The sequence below is a fragment of the Tiliqua scincoides genome, chromosome 1, assembly GCF_035046505.1.
Source record: "Tiliqua scincoides isolate rTilSci1 chromosome 1, rTilSci1.hap2, whole genome shotgun sequence".
NCBI lineage: Eukaryota > Metazoa > Chordata > Lepidosauria > Squamata > Scincidae > Tiliqua > Tiliqua scincoides.
The window spans coordinates 89,623,120-89,640,940 of record NC_089821.1 but is presented as its reverse complement, the minus strand read 5'-3'; the positions used below and the strand labels follow the sequence as shown (position 1 = coordinate 89,640,940).

The 17,821-nt window shown below is 43.2% G+C and overlaps 1 protein-coding gene and 1 pseudogene across 1 annotated transcript in view; both read left to right on the top strand.

Annotated features, from left to right (window-relative positions):
* The window catches only part of LRP1B (LDL receptor related protein 1B), a 796,682-nt gene that overhangs the window by 5,730 nt on the left and 773,131 nt on the right, over positions 1–17,821 (top strand). The window lies entirely within an intron of this gene.
* LOC136637289 (5S ribosomal RNA) lies at positions 2,979–3,098 on the top strand (annotated as a pseudogene).

Here is a 17,821-nt window from a genome sequence, read left to right as displayed (position 1 = left end):
TCTTAAGTAAGAATGTTTTTGAACATCTCATGTTATGACTTCACAGCCGATCAACCAATGGGCAAGTGTTTGAAAATAGCAGACTGAAGCAGAATTTTAGATGTATGAATCTATTGTATTATGAATGGCTCCACTATTCATTATAACTCTGTTTTGTAGTCTGAGAGTTTGAAAACTTGCTACATTGCCCTTTGTCCACAGAGAACAAAGCTATCAGCCTTTGCTCTTCCATAGCCCTATACAACAGTTGTTTTTAAACGCACTACCAAATTTATCCTATGCGCTTTTACTCTATTCTGCTTCCCTTAGTAGTTGTTATTCTTTCTGATTTCAGTTACAGGTGCTTTTTTCTGGTACGATTGGAGAAAGGGATGGTCCCTTTTGTCATAATTAATTGAAAAACTTTTACTTACTTCTGCATTAGTCAATTGATTTGGAAAGAACTGCATTGTACTCTACTGTATCTTTTTTCTTTTGAAATGAACAACTGCTATAAAATGATTTCCAGCTAGGTTTACATCTAGTTCATGGATTGAAAGGCATGCAAATGTTTCAGCATTCAAATCCAGCCAGCTTGACTGGGCATCTGAATGAATGGAGGGGCCAGAACCTCATCTGGTACACACTGGCATAGACGCTGTGAAGTTAATGGAACTAACAGTGGATTTGGCTCATAGCATTTTTTAGTTTCACTGACAGATTAATCTAAATCTTAGCATTGAGCTTTAAGTGTGCATGTTCACAGGAATGTTGCAATATTTACATAAACCTAATTGCCTGAACACGTATTCTTGCCAATGAATAATTATTCCAGCAACTAAATAACTGTTTGCTGCTTTACTTGGGACAGAACACAAAAAGTCTCAAATATTACTCTGACTTTTCCATTTCATAAAATATTTCCCAAGGCCTAGACAAGAATTAAGTAATCATGTTGTTGTAAATGTAATAGTTTTTGTGCCCCACTACCTGCTGATAGTATCTATTTCCACTAATACCCCAAGTAACATTTAACATCCATGCTTACTTTGCTAGCTTACTTGCCTTTGAATATTGGCTTTTGTTGAATCATAAACATTTGCCTTTCTGGGCAGATGGCTCTCAGATTTTGAGTTGGAAAATTCACCAATAATCCTCTGAAATGCCAACTGCCTGTATTGCATTGTATTTTCCATAGACATCCAGCTTTTCTTATTTCTTGATTAGTATTTTATTCAAATACCCCATTATAATCTTTGCCTTGGCCAAAAAGGACCAGTTATATACCCAATCAGATGTAGGAGAAAATCCTCATGGACTCATGAAGACGGATCAGAACCGGAAGAGGATTAGGATTTGATGGGCACCTTCTTGGGCCCAATCTGTCCTCTTCCCTGCCCCAGTTCTTCTCCATTTTGCCCAACCCCCATCCCGTTCTACCTCCTCCTCACTTCCCTCCAACTCCCTACTCTGCCTTATCTGCAGCAGTGGGCATCCTCAGTCCTCAATATTAACTATTTTTTTTTAACAAAATCAGGAAGTTATAGTAATTGAGAGTTTACATGCCAAAGAACATTAAAGAAGCATGCTTATGAAGCAGAAAGTTTAAAAAAAATTTCCCATTGTAGCTGCTCAGCAAAAGGTTATGATCCACTGATGCACAGTTAAGCATAAACTTTCTGCTGGTCTTTCTTGAGATGGTGAATTTCGCCCTTGAGTGTCAAAGCACTTTGAAACCACAAATAAATCAAGATTTGAAAATATCCTTTCCCCATCTTGGTAAAGTAACAACTATGGAGGCCACTTCCCCCAACACAAAAATGCAACCACTGCAAGGAGCTTTAAGAATGACTCAAATCCCTAAACGAAGCCTAAAGTATTGTGCGGATACAGGTCTCTGAGACTTGTCAGGTATGCTTATTCCCTACAATTTATCTGTCTTTGGGAATAAAATGTGCAGCTGCACATTTGGAAAGAACAGTTTTAGACTGCACCTTATTTTGCATCACCAGCAAAGTACGGCCACAGGGGAATGTCAGCTTTTCTTCCACTTTAGCCATGGTTAATTATCTTATGCCTCCTTTGTTTCCAGATCAGGTTTGTAGGGAGGAAGTTAATTTAACTGAAAGCTGATGGCAGCGGTTCGGTTACTTAAATTCAGTGCAAACTCCTACCTCCGGAGCAAGAGAAGAAAATGGCCCCTAAAGTATGGTGCCTGATGCCCAAATGTCAGGAATAATTAGATCACGTTAAGGATTAATTGTGAGATAAGTTGCACTTTCTATGCTAGCAGTTTAAAAAGTGTGCCTACTCAGAGAAGCATTCTGTGCTCTCGTTACTTAAAAATGAAACTTTTTTAGACAAACAAATACAAATGGTTCATAGCTGGACTGAAATGCTGCTATCTTTTGTGTGTGCGCGTGCATATGTGTTTTAGCCCACAGCCATTTTATTTTTCATGATTCAGCTACGAATTCCCAATAGTACCCAGATTTATGCTGGAGAATTGGTTCAACCTGTGGCACCTTAATAGTACTTTAGGGAAGATGGGCTCCGCATGACTTTTTCCATCCCTAGAGGAAACCTTTTGTGCCTTTCTTGCTTTTCCCCAGAGTGCAAGTGAATATTCAAGTAGATGAGTTCTTTGGGTTTTCTTCCATTTGACTTCTTTCCTTCTGTGCTTCCATTAAGTTTTATTTCTTTTAGCTTGTTTTCCCTGGTGCAATGAGGTCATATTCTCATTTACTGCAGAAGACAGATGGAGGGAGGCGACAGACAGAACCAACACATTCCTCAACTCTTTTCTGTGTCTTTCCTAGAATGGCCTTGTGCTTTTGCAGATCCAAAAGGAGGATAATAGGACAATAGCAGAACTAACTAGCTAGCATTGCATTAGCAAGTGAAATGCGTTGTGACAGAAATTTCTGATTCACCACTGCATATCCGTCAATGTGGAGAATGCCCCCATGCAACAACAACTTGATGTGGGGTTATCCTTTGCCTGTTACAACTGTTACCCTGCACATGCCCGATCTCATCTGATCTTGGAAGCTAAGCAGGGTCAGACCTGGTTAGTACTTGGATGGGAGACCTTCTGGGAATACTGGGTGCTGTAGGCTTATACCATAGTCTTTCGAGACTGAAGGTTGCCAACCAACCATCCTTTGCCTGGACCCGCTCTTGCATGAATCAAATTGGGATGTCAGGCACCCAGTAGGAGCCTTTTGGGCTACCTGGGTGTAGGGCATAGGGAGCACTTTGCATTTCATATCTTGTCTCCCAGCATTTTGGGTGGCAACCCAGTCCCAACCCACCTACCTTATAAGGCAGTCTAAGAGTTGCTGTTAGGGATGAATAGGAATTTTTTGCTCTTCATTTGATTGGCCATGGCGGGGGGGGGTGTTTTTTGCCCATCCCAGACTTTTTAAGTTTGAGGATTAACCCGAGAGGCTGCATGCGCTGAATTTTATCCCCCTTTCTGGGCCTGATCTGCCTACAAGGGACATCAGCAGATCAAATGTCCCCTTACCCCATGTAGACCTCCAGCATGCACAACTTCCACACGTTGTTACGATCAAGTGAAGACCTGTTATTTGAAAAAGCCCTAGGTAATGATGGCCACCTGAGGGGAGGATTAGGAAAGACACCCTAAGGTTGCACCATTTCTTAGGAACCAGATTAATGGACTATAGCAGGGATGTCCAAAGTTTTTGGCAGGAGGGCCACATCATCTCTCTGACACTGTGTCAGAGGGGCCAGGGGAAAAAGAATTAATTTACATTTAAAATTTGAATAAATTTACATAGATTTACATAAATGAATATATTAAAGATGAACTTGTATGAATGAATGCAGGTCTTGCAATAGCTCAAGGCTTATAAAAGGCCTTGCACAAAGCAAGGCCAGCCTTTCCTTTGCTGCCACTGCTGCATCACAGACATGAAATAACAAGCAGCAGAGACAGCCCTTATCCCACAGCTCACGTGAGAGGTCAAACAGTCACCCTCATGCTGAGAGCAGTTGCGTCGGGCCAGTGTGAGCTCCAACAAATCTCCAGAGGGCCAGAGGCTCATTGGAGACTGGGGGCTCCCTGAAGGCCGCACTGAGAGGCCTCGAGGGCCACAAGTGGCCCCAGGGCCGGGGTTTGGGCACCCCTGGACTATAGTATAGTATGGGTCACTAATCTGGAGATTCTTTGTGAGGTTCATTCAGATTTTAATTCAACTCTTTGATTCTCAGATTAATGTTACCAGATGCTATGCTACTATCCGGTTGCAGGAGATGACCCTTAAATTGCAAAACATCTTATATATTTACAGAATTTATATCCTACCTTTCTATCCCACAAAGGACACTCAAGGCAGCTTGTCAGGGTGGTTTGTCAATCTTGTATTGACAAGAGATTGCAGTGATCTTTAATCTGCCTTCAAACTTCTATAGAGTATAGCTGAGAATCTGCTGCAGAAGACACTGTCCAATACATAGGGAGATGTCAGAGAGATGGCCTGCCCAGTTGAGCACAGGAGATAAGCAAATATATGTTAAAGATTATAAAGATATAATAGAGTTTTCAATTATTTTGGAATTCTGAATCTGGCAATCTTCCTTTGGAACCTCACCAGAGATCAACCAAATCTCTTGTGGCTGCAAGCTTTACCATGCTTGTTGGTAGCTGTCCAGTCAGTCCTTTCTGTTCATGACCTTTTATTCCAATTAATCTAATTGGGACCTTGTGGCTTCTGTTTTCTGTGTGTGAATCTGCTCTGGAAAGTGCTGTATGTACTGTAGTATTTGAAGTGTTCTTGACAAGAATGGTACACAAAGGGCGCAATCCTAACCCCTTATGTCAGTGCTTTCCAGCACCAGCGTAGCAGTGCCAATGGGACATGTGCTGCATCCTGCAGTTAAGAACATAAGAACAGCCCCACTGGATCAGGCCATAGGCCCATCTAGTCCAGCTTCCCGTATCTCACAGTGGCCCACCAAATGCCCCAGGGAGCACACCAGATAACAAGAGACCTGCATCCTGGTGCCCTCCCTTGCATCTGACATAGCCCATTTCTAAAATCAGGAGGTTGCACATACACATCATGGCTTGTACCCCGTAATGGATTTTTCCTCCAGAAACTTGTCCAATCCCCCTTTTAAAGGCATCTAGGCCAGAGGGCATCCTGTGGCAAGGAGTTCCACAGACCGACCACACGCTGAGTAAAGAAATATTTTCTTTTGTCTGTTCTAACTCTCCCAACACTCAATTTTAGTGAATGTCCCCTGGTTCTGGTGTTATGTGAGAGTGTAAAGAGCATCTCCCTATCCACTCTGTCCATCCCCTGCATAATTTTGTATGTCTCAATCATGTCCCCCCTCAGGCGCCTCTTTTCTAGGCTGAAGAGGCCCAAACGCCGTAGCTTTTCCTCATAAGGAAGGTGCCCCAGCCCAGTAATCATTTTAGTCGCTCTCTTTTGCACCTTTTCCATTTCTACTATGTCTTTTTTGAGATGTGGCAACCAGAACTGGACACAATACTCCAAGTGTCACTCATGGAGGCCTCCTCAAAGTAAGGCAATGTTTTTTCCCTTACCTCAGAGCTGCATGAAAGTGTTTTTCCAGTATGGCTGGAAAGCACTGACATAAGTGGATAGGATTCCACCCAAAATGATATATCTATGGTCATGGGTAGCGAAAGTGTATGAAGAGGGTTGAGGGAACCCCATTTTCCCCATAGGAGCAATGCTTCAGTAACCAAGGTTTCTGTTACTGCAGGGTTTTCCAGGAATGTAACCTCTGTGGTTAACAAGAATTGACTGTATATGATCTTTCAGTTCACACTAGTCTGCTTAACTACTGCATAGGAAACAATTAATGCTAGAACTAAGTGTAAGTAAGGGCATGCTCAACCTCACTTGCCTGTTTTTGAATGAAACCCAAGTACCACTACAGAAAGAGATCCAAAAGCCACAATTCTAATAATATCTGTATGAGAAAACACAAGCCCATCCCAAACAGCAAACTGTTTAATAGTGCAATGCTGTTATCACAATATCACCACTAGCCAGTCTCAACTTTATTTTCCACCTGTGGCCTTTTAGGTTCTTGTTGGTCTGATCAGGAATCTGACCCTGCCTGCTCAAACATGGCATCCACTTTGGGACTCTTTTGATCTTTATTTGACTTTGCCAGAACCAGATCCCCTAGTATGGCCTATCTCAGAAAATGTTCAAGACCCAACAGCATGACTGGGTCAGTATTTCAGATGCATGCCTGTACTTGTGTGAAAGGATAAATTGTCACAAACAAAGCTTTAGGTGATTTTGCCTATGATTGTATTAAAATTCTTTGATGGCTTAATGATGCAGAGGAGTGTGTTGGCACAAGTAAAGCACTGAATAAACTGATACCCACCTTCTCTTCTAGTATGTTGCTGGAGCTCCCAGTGTTTGTTTCCTCCTCCTGGTGGTCTCCTTCCCTCATTCCTGATGACATAGTTTTGTGTATACCCCAATAGGAGTCGTGGGTTACTTACGATATCACAATGTGTAAGCCTCAACCATTTTGATCAATATATATGTGTACATAAATAGCTAGAGATGGACAAACAGGTTCAAGTTAACCCCTGAATGATTCATATATATTTCATACTTTTAAAAAAAGAACAATAATAAAATAAGATCACGCCATTTCAAGGCTCTGTAAATGGTTTTGTTAGCTGTCCCATACCTCTCCTTCAACGTTCCAACCGTGTACCATACCCTTTATTTACACCAGTGGTAATGGAGGGCTTTTTTCTTCCTCCACTGCTCCTCATAGATGTGGACAGTGCATGTCATGCTTCAAATGTGCTGCTTGATATTTTTTGAGTATTCTTCTTTCCAAACGAGAAGAAAGGAATATGAAAGTGCTGATAGGGTTGTAGGAAGTAACTCACACAAGGACTACAACTCCCATCTTTCTTCTTGTTTGGAGAGAAGAAAAAAGTGGAACTCTTGTGTAGAAACCATGTGTGGGGAGTTTGTCCCTCCTTGGAGGGGCTGGGGATTTAGAACTTGCAAAACTTTGGAACTTTAGAACCTTCTCTAGGTTCAGAGTCAGACATGTCTGAACCTAGAGAACTTCAGTAGCTCTTGTATAAATTGTTGTGTTTTCCTCTAAAACAGGGGTGCCCAAACCCCGGCCCTGGGGCCACATGCGGCCCTCGAGGCCTCTCAATGTGGCCCTCAGGGAGCCCCCAGTCTCCAGTGAGCCTCTGGCCCTCTGGAGATTTGTTGCAGCCCTCACTGCCTCGATGCAACTGCTCTCAGCGTGAGGGCGACTGTTTGACCTCCCAACACAGTGTTAGAGAGATGATGTGGCCCTCCTGCCAAAAACTTTGGACACCCCTGCTCTAAAATATAACACTAATGGGGACCCTTCCTCAGGTGCCAACCAGTGGTAACCTGATATTTGTTTGAACTTAATGTCCCAGGTGCAGTCCCTCCATATGTAAGCATTCCTGTCTATGTTTTGGGTGCAGTTTCCTATTGAACATTGCCTGCATCTGGTTATTTGGCCATTTTAAATTGATATCATTAAAACATTTTGAAAGGATAGAAGACAGAAAGTTATTTTCAGTGTCCGCTTTGACTTTGTTGCCGCAAACAGATAATTACAGTATTTGCGGTAGATAGATTTACAAATTACAATAACATTTTGTGGTAAAATGTTCTGTTGAAAGGCTGTGGCTCGAGATAATGCCACTTCACCTTGGGCCTCAGATACAGTGCAACCCGTTACAAATGCTCTTATTATAATAATGACACATTTGGCCTTTAGACACTGCATGGTAAAGAATGCAGTCTATTTAAATAATAGTTGGATGTTATTCCTTATTCAGTACTTGGAGATGTGTTAAAGTGTAATGACTGTTTTTCCTCTCAAAATTACTGATGAGAACCATTGTCATTCACAAGCAGATGGCTTTCCCAAAGAATTGTGAAATTGCTCTTTTTAAAAAAGCGCTGCTGCAATTTAAATAAGGATTTAGATGTTTTATTAGGTGTTCGGTACAAAATAGTATTAGCTAGTGAAAAGGTGTTTGACTGCGGACAGGGAAATAATACAGGACAAAAGAACTTACCATGCATTATGTATAACTGTAGAAAGCATTGCATGCTTCTTTCTGCCTAGCAGTAGTGATTCAAATGATATGCAATTTAGCAGTTTCAGTAATGCACCTGAAGATATGCGAAAAGGAAAAGTAGATGTGACTTCTTGAACATTTCTTTTTCAGCCGTGGCACTTACACTTATGTGGGCCCTGCAAAATTATTGTTCCATGATTGCAACGAAAATCTACACAGTGCGAACTGCAAGAATAAAAAATTCTAAACAAATCTGCTCATACACTACATTACTGTCTTCTGGGTATGCATATTTTTGAGGCCCAGATATAGGTGGTCAGCTTTTTAGAAGAATTAACAATATTTGATGTGACATCTTTGTTTGTACGGTATATATCAGCAGCAAATCATACCTTATATTAAACTGTTAATGTACACATTTACAGCCCAATCTTGTTTGCAGGCATCGCTGGCGGTCCATGTGCTGCCCTGACAATGGCTGTCAGAAATGTGCCGCATGGCATGTCATGGCAGCCAGGAGAGGATTGGTGCTGGTTGGGAGGCCAATGCCAGTCGATGCTCGTCAGAGGCCTGCCTGCAGTAAGTTCCCCACTGAATGGCAGGGAGGCGTTCCTGGAAGGGGGAGGGTGGTGGGGAGGAGGTGGGTGAGGCGAGGGCAGGCCGGGAAGTGGTTTAGGCCCTGTAGGGGGCAGCTTTGGCTGTTTTGGCTGCTGCTGCATTCTACCCCCCCCTCGTATGCCTGAAAGCAATGTACAGTGGCTCTACATGGGCCACCTATTGGGCTGGTGTAGATCCAAGTAGACCCATGGGGCTGAGGGGGCCCAACATGGGGTAAGGGAACTAATGTTCCCTTATATCAAGGAGATCTTCATTTGGCTTGTTGGCCCTGCAAGGTACAGCAGCAGCCGTTTTGGCGCCCCTGTACCCTAGGGTGGCAGCCAGCATAGAATTGGGCTGTGAATATCTCTGGTACACGCCTAACCATTTATATTGCAACTGTAGTTACCTGAGGTCACCCTTCTTAAGGTCATGGAAACACATTTTTAAAAAAATAAAAACACAATCAGCACAATCCAAACTGTGCCTTGGGCCGGCACAAGGGACTTGCCATAAGGCACGTATATGCCTCCTCGTGAGTTGGCTAGGCTGGTGCACGGAGGTACGCTGGCCTGTGGAGGCTAACAAAAGCCTCCACGCTGATGGAGGCACCAAGCCTTGCTTCCACTGAGCTGAGCAAGTCTCTGGGGTGGGCAGGGAGGGGGCGTTCCACAGGGGAGGGTGGACGGAGGGGCAGGTGGGGAACTGAAGGTGGGGCTGGGACCCTGCAGTTATGCCGGATACCAACCCCAGTTCCCAGGCAGCATGGAGTGGCTTCAAGTCACTCTGCTCTTCTTGGACTTGTGCCACCTCAGGAGGTGGCACCTCAGGAGGTGGCGCAAGTTTGAGGAGACCCATTGGGGCCAGGGTGGCTTACATGGAGGTAAGGGGAAAAGTTTCCCCTTACCTCTTGCTGAACCACTTTGGGCGCCTATCCTGTGCTGGATACAACTCAAGCCTCTTGGCTTGCCTGTTCCAGCACAAGATAGGATTGCGCACAACATAAGTTCATCTTATTGTTATCATTATGAACTGGATGTGGGCAATTTTAATGATTATAAAATTATTATTTAGTTTAAAGTGTTATATTTAATTAGCATTAGTATACAAAGCACAATACATTTTACTTTTAATTGTCCAAACTCCCTCACCCAACAACTGCTCAAATATTTATTACACAAAGCATGATTTTTTTTCTTTTCTTAGACATACTCTAGAGCTGTAGTACCTATTTTACATTTTCACTTTTTAGATATATTACATTAATGAGCTGGTTAGAATTTCTCCATTAGATTCCCCCCTTCTCGTTTTATATGGAAATTGTACTATAAAAATTCCAAGAATACTAATTTTATGTGCCTGAAAATGATGAGATGTAAAGCAAATAACAAGAAGGTCTGTGGTGGCAATGAATATGAAATGGATTAGAATGTAGATAGTTTGTTTTACATTGGGTATAAAACCATCAAGCTTGCAATTAAATAGGATCAATTACAATACGGTATCTGTAAGGAGGCAATGTTTCAGCTGTTTGATGTTTCATCTTGTTCTGGAATTTATTGTATATTTTGATAACTTTTGGCAAGTTTTAATTTGTTATATTTGAATGATATATTTCAAGTATCACATAATATAGGATATACTTTTATTCAATGAAATATACATGATCAGAATATTAAAACCATGGGTCTTTTCTTCTACTAGGTTTACTCAGATAGGTCTGGTGCTTCTTTTCTAAAATGATGCAGGGCTGAGCTGAATTCTCTCCTACAGAATTGCGGGGAGCAAACGTTGGGGTTAGGAGGAGGAAATTTCAAAACCCTCCTTGCTTACTTTTCATTTTGTTTTATTTTATTTTTATATTTATTGATAACTAGCACCATGAATTGTGTCAACAGTGGTATTACATGTCGATGCCAATGGACACTAATAGTAACCAAGCAGTGGCATTTTGCACCAGTTGGAGTTGCCAGAGAGTCTTCAGGAACGGTTTTACATATTAAAACATAAGGTGACTAGGTGCCCATTCTTTCACTCAACATTGTGTGGCCAACATAGCCACGCTGGCAGAGTTTGTTCTGCGTCCATTAGTGAGGGTTGGTGATTGAACAGCCAACAGGAGGTAAGTAAATTCTCCTGGCAGGCTGCTCAATTGCCTGAGGGTTTCCTTGGACCTATGACAACTATTTTGCTGATGTAAATTGGAGGAAAGAAGGACCAGGATAACCTGGGAAAGGGGAGATAGGATCTGGGGCACACTTATGCTGCCAAGCTCCACTCCCTCCTTCCCTCTCCCTGCCCCTTTGAGTGTCACATTTGTGACACTCAAGGCTGGAGCAGAGGCTGCTGTCCCAGTGGATAATGCAGTTAGGATTGCGCTGTCAGTTAATTACTGATATAATTTTCCCCTTACTTGCAGAAGTCCAGTTGAAGTTGAAGTCCTAGTAGTTGAAGCAATTTACAGCCCAATCCTATCCTCGGTGGATCCATTGGGTGCTGCACCGCCAAAATGGCTACCATTGCATCCAGCATCACCGCTGGGGCTGCCAGAGGCCTCCTCGGGGGAAGGAGACTTTTGTTCCCTTCTCCAAGTAAGCGGTCAAGGGCCACAGTGTGTCTCCTCCGTTCTGCACCATTTTGTCAGCGCAGACTGGAGGGGCTCCGTGTCTGGCTTTTCAGACACGGGACATAGGATCTGGTGGGGCGGGGCTCCACTGGTCCCACCTCCTCCTACCCGTTCGTCCCCTTGCCCCTCCCTACCAGGATCCACTGGCCCCACCTCCTCTCACCCCTTCGTCCCCTGGCCCCTCCCTACTGGACTCCAGGCAGTGTCCGTCTGGTGCTGAGCCAACTAGCGCTAGGTCAGCACTTGCTCTGACTCCTCTCAGGGTGTTGTGTCGCAGACATGCTTCACAGCACATTTGCGACACCCAGCACTGGTTCTGGAGCTCAGTACTGGCATGGAGGTGTTAGGATTGGGCCCTTAGCAGTCTTGTGCAGAGGAGTGTACAGTTACATTCATGTGAAATAAGTTGAGATATATGTTTGTGCCAGAGTTGTACTATTGGAGCCAGAGTAAGAGAAGAATGCAGAAAGGAAGAAGCAAAAAAAAGAAAAAAAGGTCAAATAAAATACAGTAAAAGAATAATGAAAACTCAAAGGCCAGCATATCAGCCAGCAGTATTTGGATACAATGAGAGTTGGAGCAATGGGTTTGAAACAGGCATCTGAAAATAAGTGCAAATTAATGTGCATGAAGGAAAAGGAGAGGGATTCTTATTATTCAGCGCTGGCAGAAATGGAAATAATAGATTCAAATTAAAATTATTTTTGGCTGCTATTTTTTGTATTTTTGGCTGCTTTCCTTTGTTTTATTAGCAGTTGGATAAACTGGGGACTATAGCCAATTTGCAAAGCAATAACTGTAGTTGCTTCAGAGCTGGATATGCACCCACAGGAAAGAAAGATCTCCATAAAAGTTAAAATAATCTTAAAGAAGCCAGCAAGAATGCAGAAACATACTGCGAGTGCTGGAAGTTTTAACTTATTCTGGAGTATTCCACCCATCAGCTCACCCTGGATAGGTGTTAGATACAGCACTGAAAGCAATGCACCTTTTACTACTCTGCAGAAGGTGTTAATTAGACAATATCATCACATGAAAGAGTATCATCAATTATAATTAATTCAGATGCAAGTTTCTATAGTGAGTGCTAGAAGAACAAAAGTCGTGAGATGAGGAGAGAGGCAGCCAATGCAGTTGGAATTCATTCATCAGGAGATCCTCCTAAGAGATGAGATAGAGCAGCGTTCTCACAATTGGGCAGATGGTGGGCAGATAAAGGGGGTAGTGTCACAACATGGACCACTCAGCATCACTCTGAGCTCCAACTTTCGTGAGTGCATATTCCCCCCCCCCATCAATTTGCTTAAGAAAAAGAAAAAAGATTAACCTTCAGTCTGACTGCCCCATTTGAAGTGATTCGGTCTTTGTGGCTGGGGGGTGGTGATAGGGGCCTCCCTTTGCTATTCCAACAGCAGAGAAATGGCTGTGGTCGTCTAATGGCCCACAATGACCAAGGAGAACACTTTTGGAAGCACTTGTCACTGCAAGTAATAACAGGCAGGGTGTTTCCCTGCTGCCTCAAAGTGGGATTAAGCTGCTTCTCTGCACTGCCTTGAAAGGTGAAAGGAGCCCTCGGCTGTCTTGAATAATTAAGAGGGGGGAGATTATGGTTGGCAACCTTCAGTCTCGAAAGACTATGGTATAAGCCTACAGCACCCGGTATTCCCAGGTGGTCTCCCATCCAAGTACTGACCAGGCCTGACCCTGCTTAGCTTCTGAGATCAGACAAGATTGGGCATGTGCCGGGTAACAGTTAGCCATTCAAAAAGAGAAGAGGAGTGCTCTGCCACCCCCTTCCAATGATTGCTGCAAATGATGAAAGAAACGGGATCGGACTGCCTCCCTGCACTGCCTTAGAAGGGAAGCAAGGAGGCGAAAGGAACCAGGGCAGGTCCTGCTCAGCTGCCCTGAATAAAGGGGGGGGGGGTGGAGAGAGAGAGAGAGCAAAGAACACAAAGCGCCTGTCTTTCCAGGCACTTTACAGGCACACACAAATCAAAGCATGCAGCCCACCTCTAAATCGAGAAGTACATGCTCTTGTCGGTCGGTGCTGCACGATCACGCTTGCAGAGACTAGGCAGACGCAGCCTCGCTCCTGTGCCTGCCGCTCTTTTGCTCCTGGGAGGAGCTCACTGCTGTTCCAGCCAGAGAGAGGCTGTAACAGCTTCAAAGGTGGAGCTGACAATGTATTTTGCCAGGCTCCAGTTTCCAAGATGGGTGTGCCCACTTAAATTGCACACTTGCTAGGTTCCAAGGTGGCATCTTGTACCTTCTCGGGACCCACATGACAAGGGGGTCGTGACCCACAGTTTGAGAAACCCTGAGACAGAGAAAGACGGAGTCATGTGGAAAAGACAGCTTCATTCTTTTGCAGGAATTGAAGACATTTCCTCATTCTTTACTTCTTCTATACATAAAATAACAGCTCAATCCTATCTCCTGCCAGTCTGTTGTATGCAGCAGTGCCAAAGGAGTAGCCATTGCATGCTGTGGTGGTAGTGGGTGACACGATGACCTGAAAGATGTAAGAAAAAAATATTTTATACTTTTTCCTAGTCCACCAGGCTGTCCATGTTTGTCCATTGGCCATTCCAGCTGCTTCACTAGCGCTGCTGTCACCCCCTCCCCTTTCCAAACCACCACCTGTTCCTCCCCTGAACTACTATGACCATCCATGACCATGACCCATCCCGCTGCCATTTTACCCACTCCAGTGTTACCTGGGTGGGTTGTTGGCAGGCATGCAGAACCTCTTGCCATTTGTGCCAGTGGTTCTGGAGTGCCCGATGGAGGTGTGGCTTCTGTGCCATCGTAACTGAACTTACAGCAGTGGATTGTGAAGTTTATTGCCATAGACCCAGAATAGGTTTGGGTCATGAAGCTTCTCAGCACAGAGCTTCTCAGACTCAATTGCTTCGATCCAAAGGCTATGCACATCATCTGATGCTACAGATTAGTGTCCTTCCTAATGTGAACTACACAGTCACCAATTTGGGGGCTGGGGACAAGTAACTGAGGTGTTATGCTGACGCATCCCACAGAATCAGTGATAAAGCTTTGACAAATCCGAGGCATACCTGGCTCCAGCATGACTTGTCAGCACTAATGTTTCTTGCGACTGGAGTAGCAAATGCTCTTCATCAGGTGCTGCAAGGCAGATTGGGGGTGATTATGACCACTCTAACCTGCAGCAAACAGAATTTGAAAGAAAAAAGTACAATTGCTGGTCCACATTTTGTCTTGGAGTCAGATCAGGTCTGCCTAGGGGTTTGCTGAGGGCGGACTCCCTGTGCTGGTGGCATTTTGTATTTTCTGTCTCACTGCAAATTGCAGTCATCACAAGACTTTCATTGATTCAAATAACATGCAAACAGTATGTCTGAGATTTTTGCAAGTGAGCTTCATGTGGCAGATGCAAAAGAAAATTGATTGGTTGATACTAATATATTCAGAGCACATGATGTCTGGCCAGTTTTCCCCTGAGCAGTCAGAGGCAAAAGAGATTAATCAAGTGAAGCAGGTACCATCAGTGTGGGCAGAATATGTACCCTTAAGAATGGTGAAAGAATTTTCTGAGTTATTTTCCCAGTCTGAAACAAAAGCCCAATGTGTTCTGGATGTTTTTGTTTTACTGAAGTGCAAATGTCTATACTACCTAAAGCAGGTGGGTAAGACCCATGAAAAGTTTCAATTGTAAAGTTATGATAATCCTGTTCTGAATTGTTGCATTAATATGCCATGATTTCCACTAACTCATAATGAAACAGAATTGTATGGCATGTTTATTTGTTAGACAGTACTTAGGGCAAAGGAGCCTTCAAGATGTCAAGTTAAGAATCTTTCATATTAATGAGGTGGTTACAGAATGTAGAAGACAAAAAAAAGAAGCAAATTAATACAGCTGCTAATTCAGGTAACTCTCAGCTCTTTAGGGCAACCAAACATTTCTTGCAAATAGTTGACAGAATTGTTATTTTCTGAATGTTTCATAATTGCTTTTTTTTTTTTTTTGTTGATGACTAAAACATGTCACATGGTGAGCATGAGAGGACATCGTGATAATGGTTATTATAGCTACTTGTAGACTTCATATAATAGTCATGTCATCAAGATTTTGAGTGTTTTCATTCAATCAAGAGAGAAGGAGGGAGGGAAAGAGAGAGCAGCATCGACCAGAGTGGCTGTTCTCCCTCTTCACCATCTGTCCTTTTCTATTATCAGATTTCATTGTGTTTGTATCCCCTATTCGGCCAATTCACTCAGGGTGGTGTACACTGTTGTGGTTACCTTAACTCACACTAACCCTGTGAAGTCAGCCAGGCTGATTTACTGACTGAGCTTCAAAGCTGAGTTTGAGTTTACCACTACCCCCGAGTAGTGGTAAACTACTACTACTTCCTGAGTGGTGACGTTGTGTCCTCAGTGCAGTGGTTCTCAAACTTTTAGGACAGGGACCCACTTTTTAGAATGAGAATCTGTGAGTACCCACCAGAAGTGATGTCATGACTGAAAATGACAACATAATTCCACCTTCCTGCCACTCCTTTCATTGCCTGGCACAACTCTTACCTCTGCCAGTAGCCCATCTTCAGGATGCAGCATCAGTGAGGCAGCACAGGCCTCCCCATCACTGCTGCTTACTCTCTGGGTGCCCCAAATGTGCTTTATGGCTTGTTTGTGACACCTTTGGCCAGCGCAGGATCACTGCATCGGTTTAAGGCCAACTTTGGATTGCTCTGTCAGTTCCTAGTTAAAGGCTTGTGGGTTGCTCTAGCCTACATTGACTAGACTTCTCATTAGTCTTTTTTCTTGTCATTTTGGTGTCTCCCTGCCTAAGCAGCCTTCTCTTGCTTTTATTTTGCAATAAGTATATAACAACACAATGTATAAGCTAATGAGTTTGTTCTTTTGCTTATATGGTAACATACGTAACCCTCTAAAATACTTGGTGAAATATATGGAAGCCACCCACATTTCTAAGATACCCCATAAGTGAATAAGGGGAAAGAGATGTGGTCTGGCTGACAGGGGCTGTATATCCCTGTTTGTAACAGAATCTCAGCAAAGGATGGAAGCATGTGAAGGACTGAGAATCTTTATGATGAAAGGATACTGGAATTGTTCAGATTACTGAAGCTGGGAGTACTCTTAGACCCAGCTGTACATTTGCAGTCTCAGGCAATGGCTGTGATAAGCAGTGCATTGGTAGAACTGTCTGACTTTTTATTAATTCTTTGCTCACTCATTAGTCGCTAGGTAGACAAAATCATAACAATAAACCCATTCATCATAATCAAGATAAGGAATATTCCTTAATTCTTCAGAACGTCAAAGTTTGGTGAGACATGCAGAAAGAGCTAGACACAGTTCACGCTTTCAATTGTGAAACAGAGGGAGGTAGATAATTGACACTTTTCAGCTAATGACTAAAATACTGATGTATCTTTGGTGTTCATTTGCTCCTTTAGGAGCTTGTTGTGCTACATACTGTACTATCCCACCATGTTTTGCTTTTATATTTTAAAATAAGCAGATATTACAAAGAAACACCTAAAGTCTCTGGAAGAGCACTTAAGCATGTAGCTCTGTCCCTAGATTTCCCATTACATAGGGAAGCAGGGAGCTCGTATCAGTATTTTACCATCTTCATCCTATTTGTAAACACTTCCCTCAATCATGGGAAGCTGTCTACTAAGCATACGTTAATTGTCATTCATATTCTTGCACCCTTTATCTTCAATTGATCTGAATGAAAAGTGCAGTATCTTCTTGATTGACACAGGGGCCATCTAATCACTGGGTAAGTCTAGCTTCTTCTCAAACAGAAAAAAATTTGGGGGGGGGGGGATAGTTCCTGTGTCTAATCCTGGAGAAATATATGCATGTGTTTCATGGCTTGGATGCATGCCCTTTCACTGCCTGTTCACTGCTAATTTTATATTTGTCTATAACAGCCATAATTCCAATCTGAAGTTTTATTCTGCTTCAGTTTTGGATTGCTAATGGGGATTAATTTATTTTATCTATTTTTTCCCACATTTTTATACCACCCCAACTCCAAGGAGCTCAGGGTCATGTACATAGTTCCTGGGTCCTACCCTCCCATTGTTCTTCCAATAACCCTGTGAGGTTGGTGAGTCCGAGAGATTGTGACTGGCTCAATTTGTGGCACAATCCTAAGCAGCACGCATGCCAGAGGAATGTGGATTTTTGGTAGCTAGCTAATCACGCAGGAGTGAGTTGCCCTATTACGGCTGCTGGGGCTTACTGTGGGACAAGGGGATCCTCTTAGCCAGTGGTGGGATTCAAATAAATTAACAACAGGTTCTATGTCCTAATGAGCAATGAGCAACTCAGCTTCAATTGTTTGCCGCAAAGGAAGTTGAAAGACTACGGCTGCACTCCTATACTGTACAGTACACACTTTCCTGGGAGTAAGTCCCGTTGAACATAATGGGACTTACTTCTGAGTAAACAGTCATAGGATTGCACTGTAACTTTAA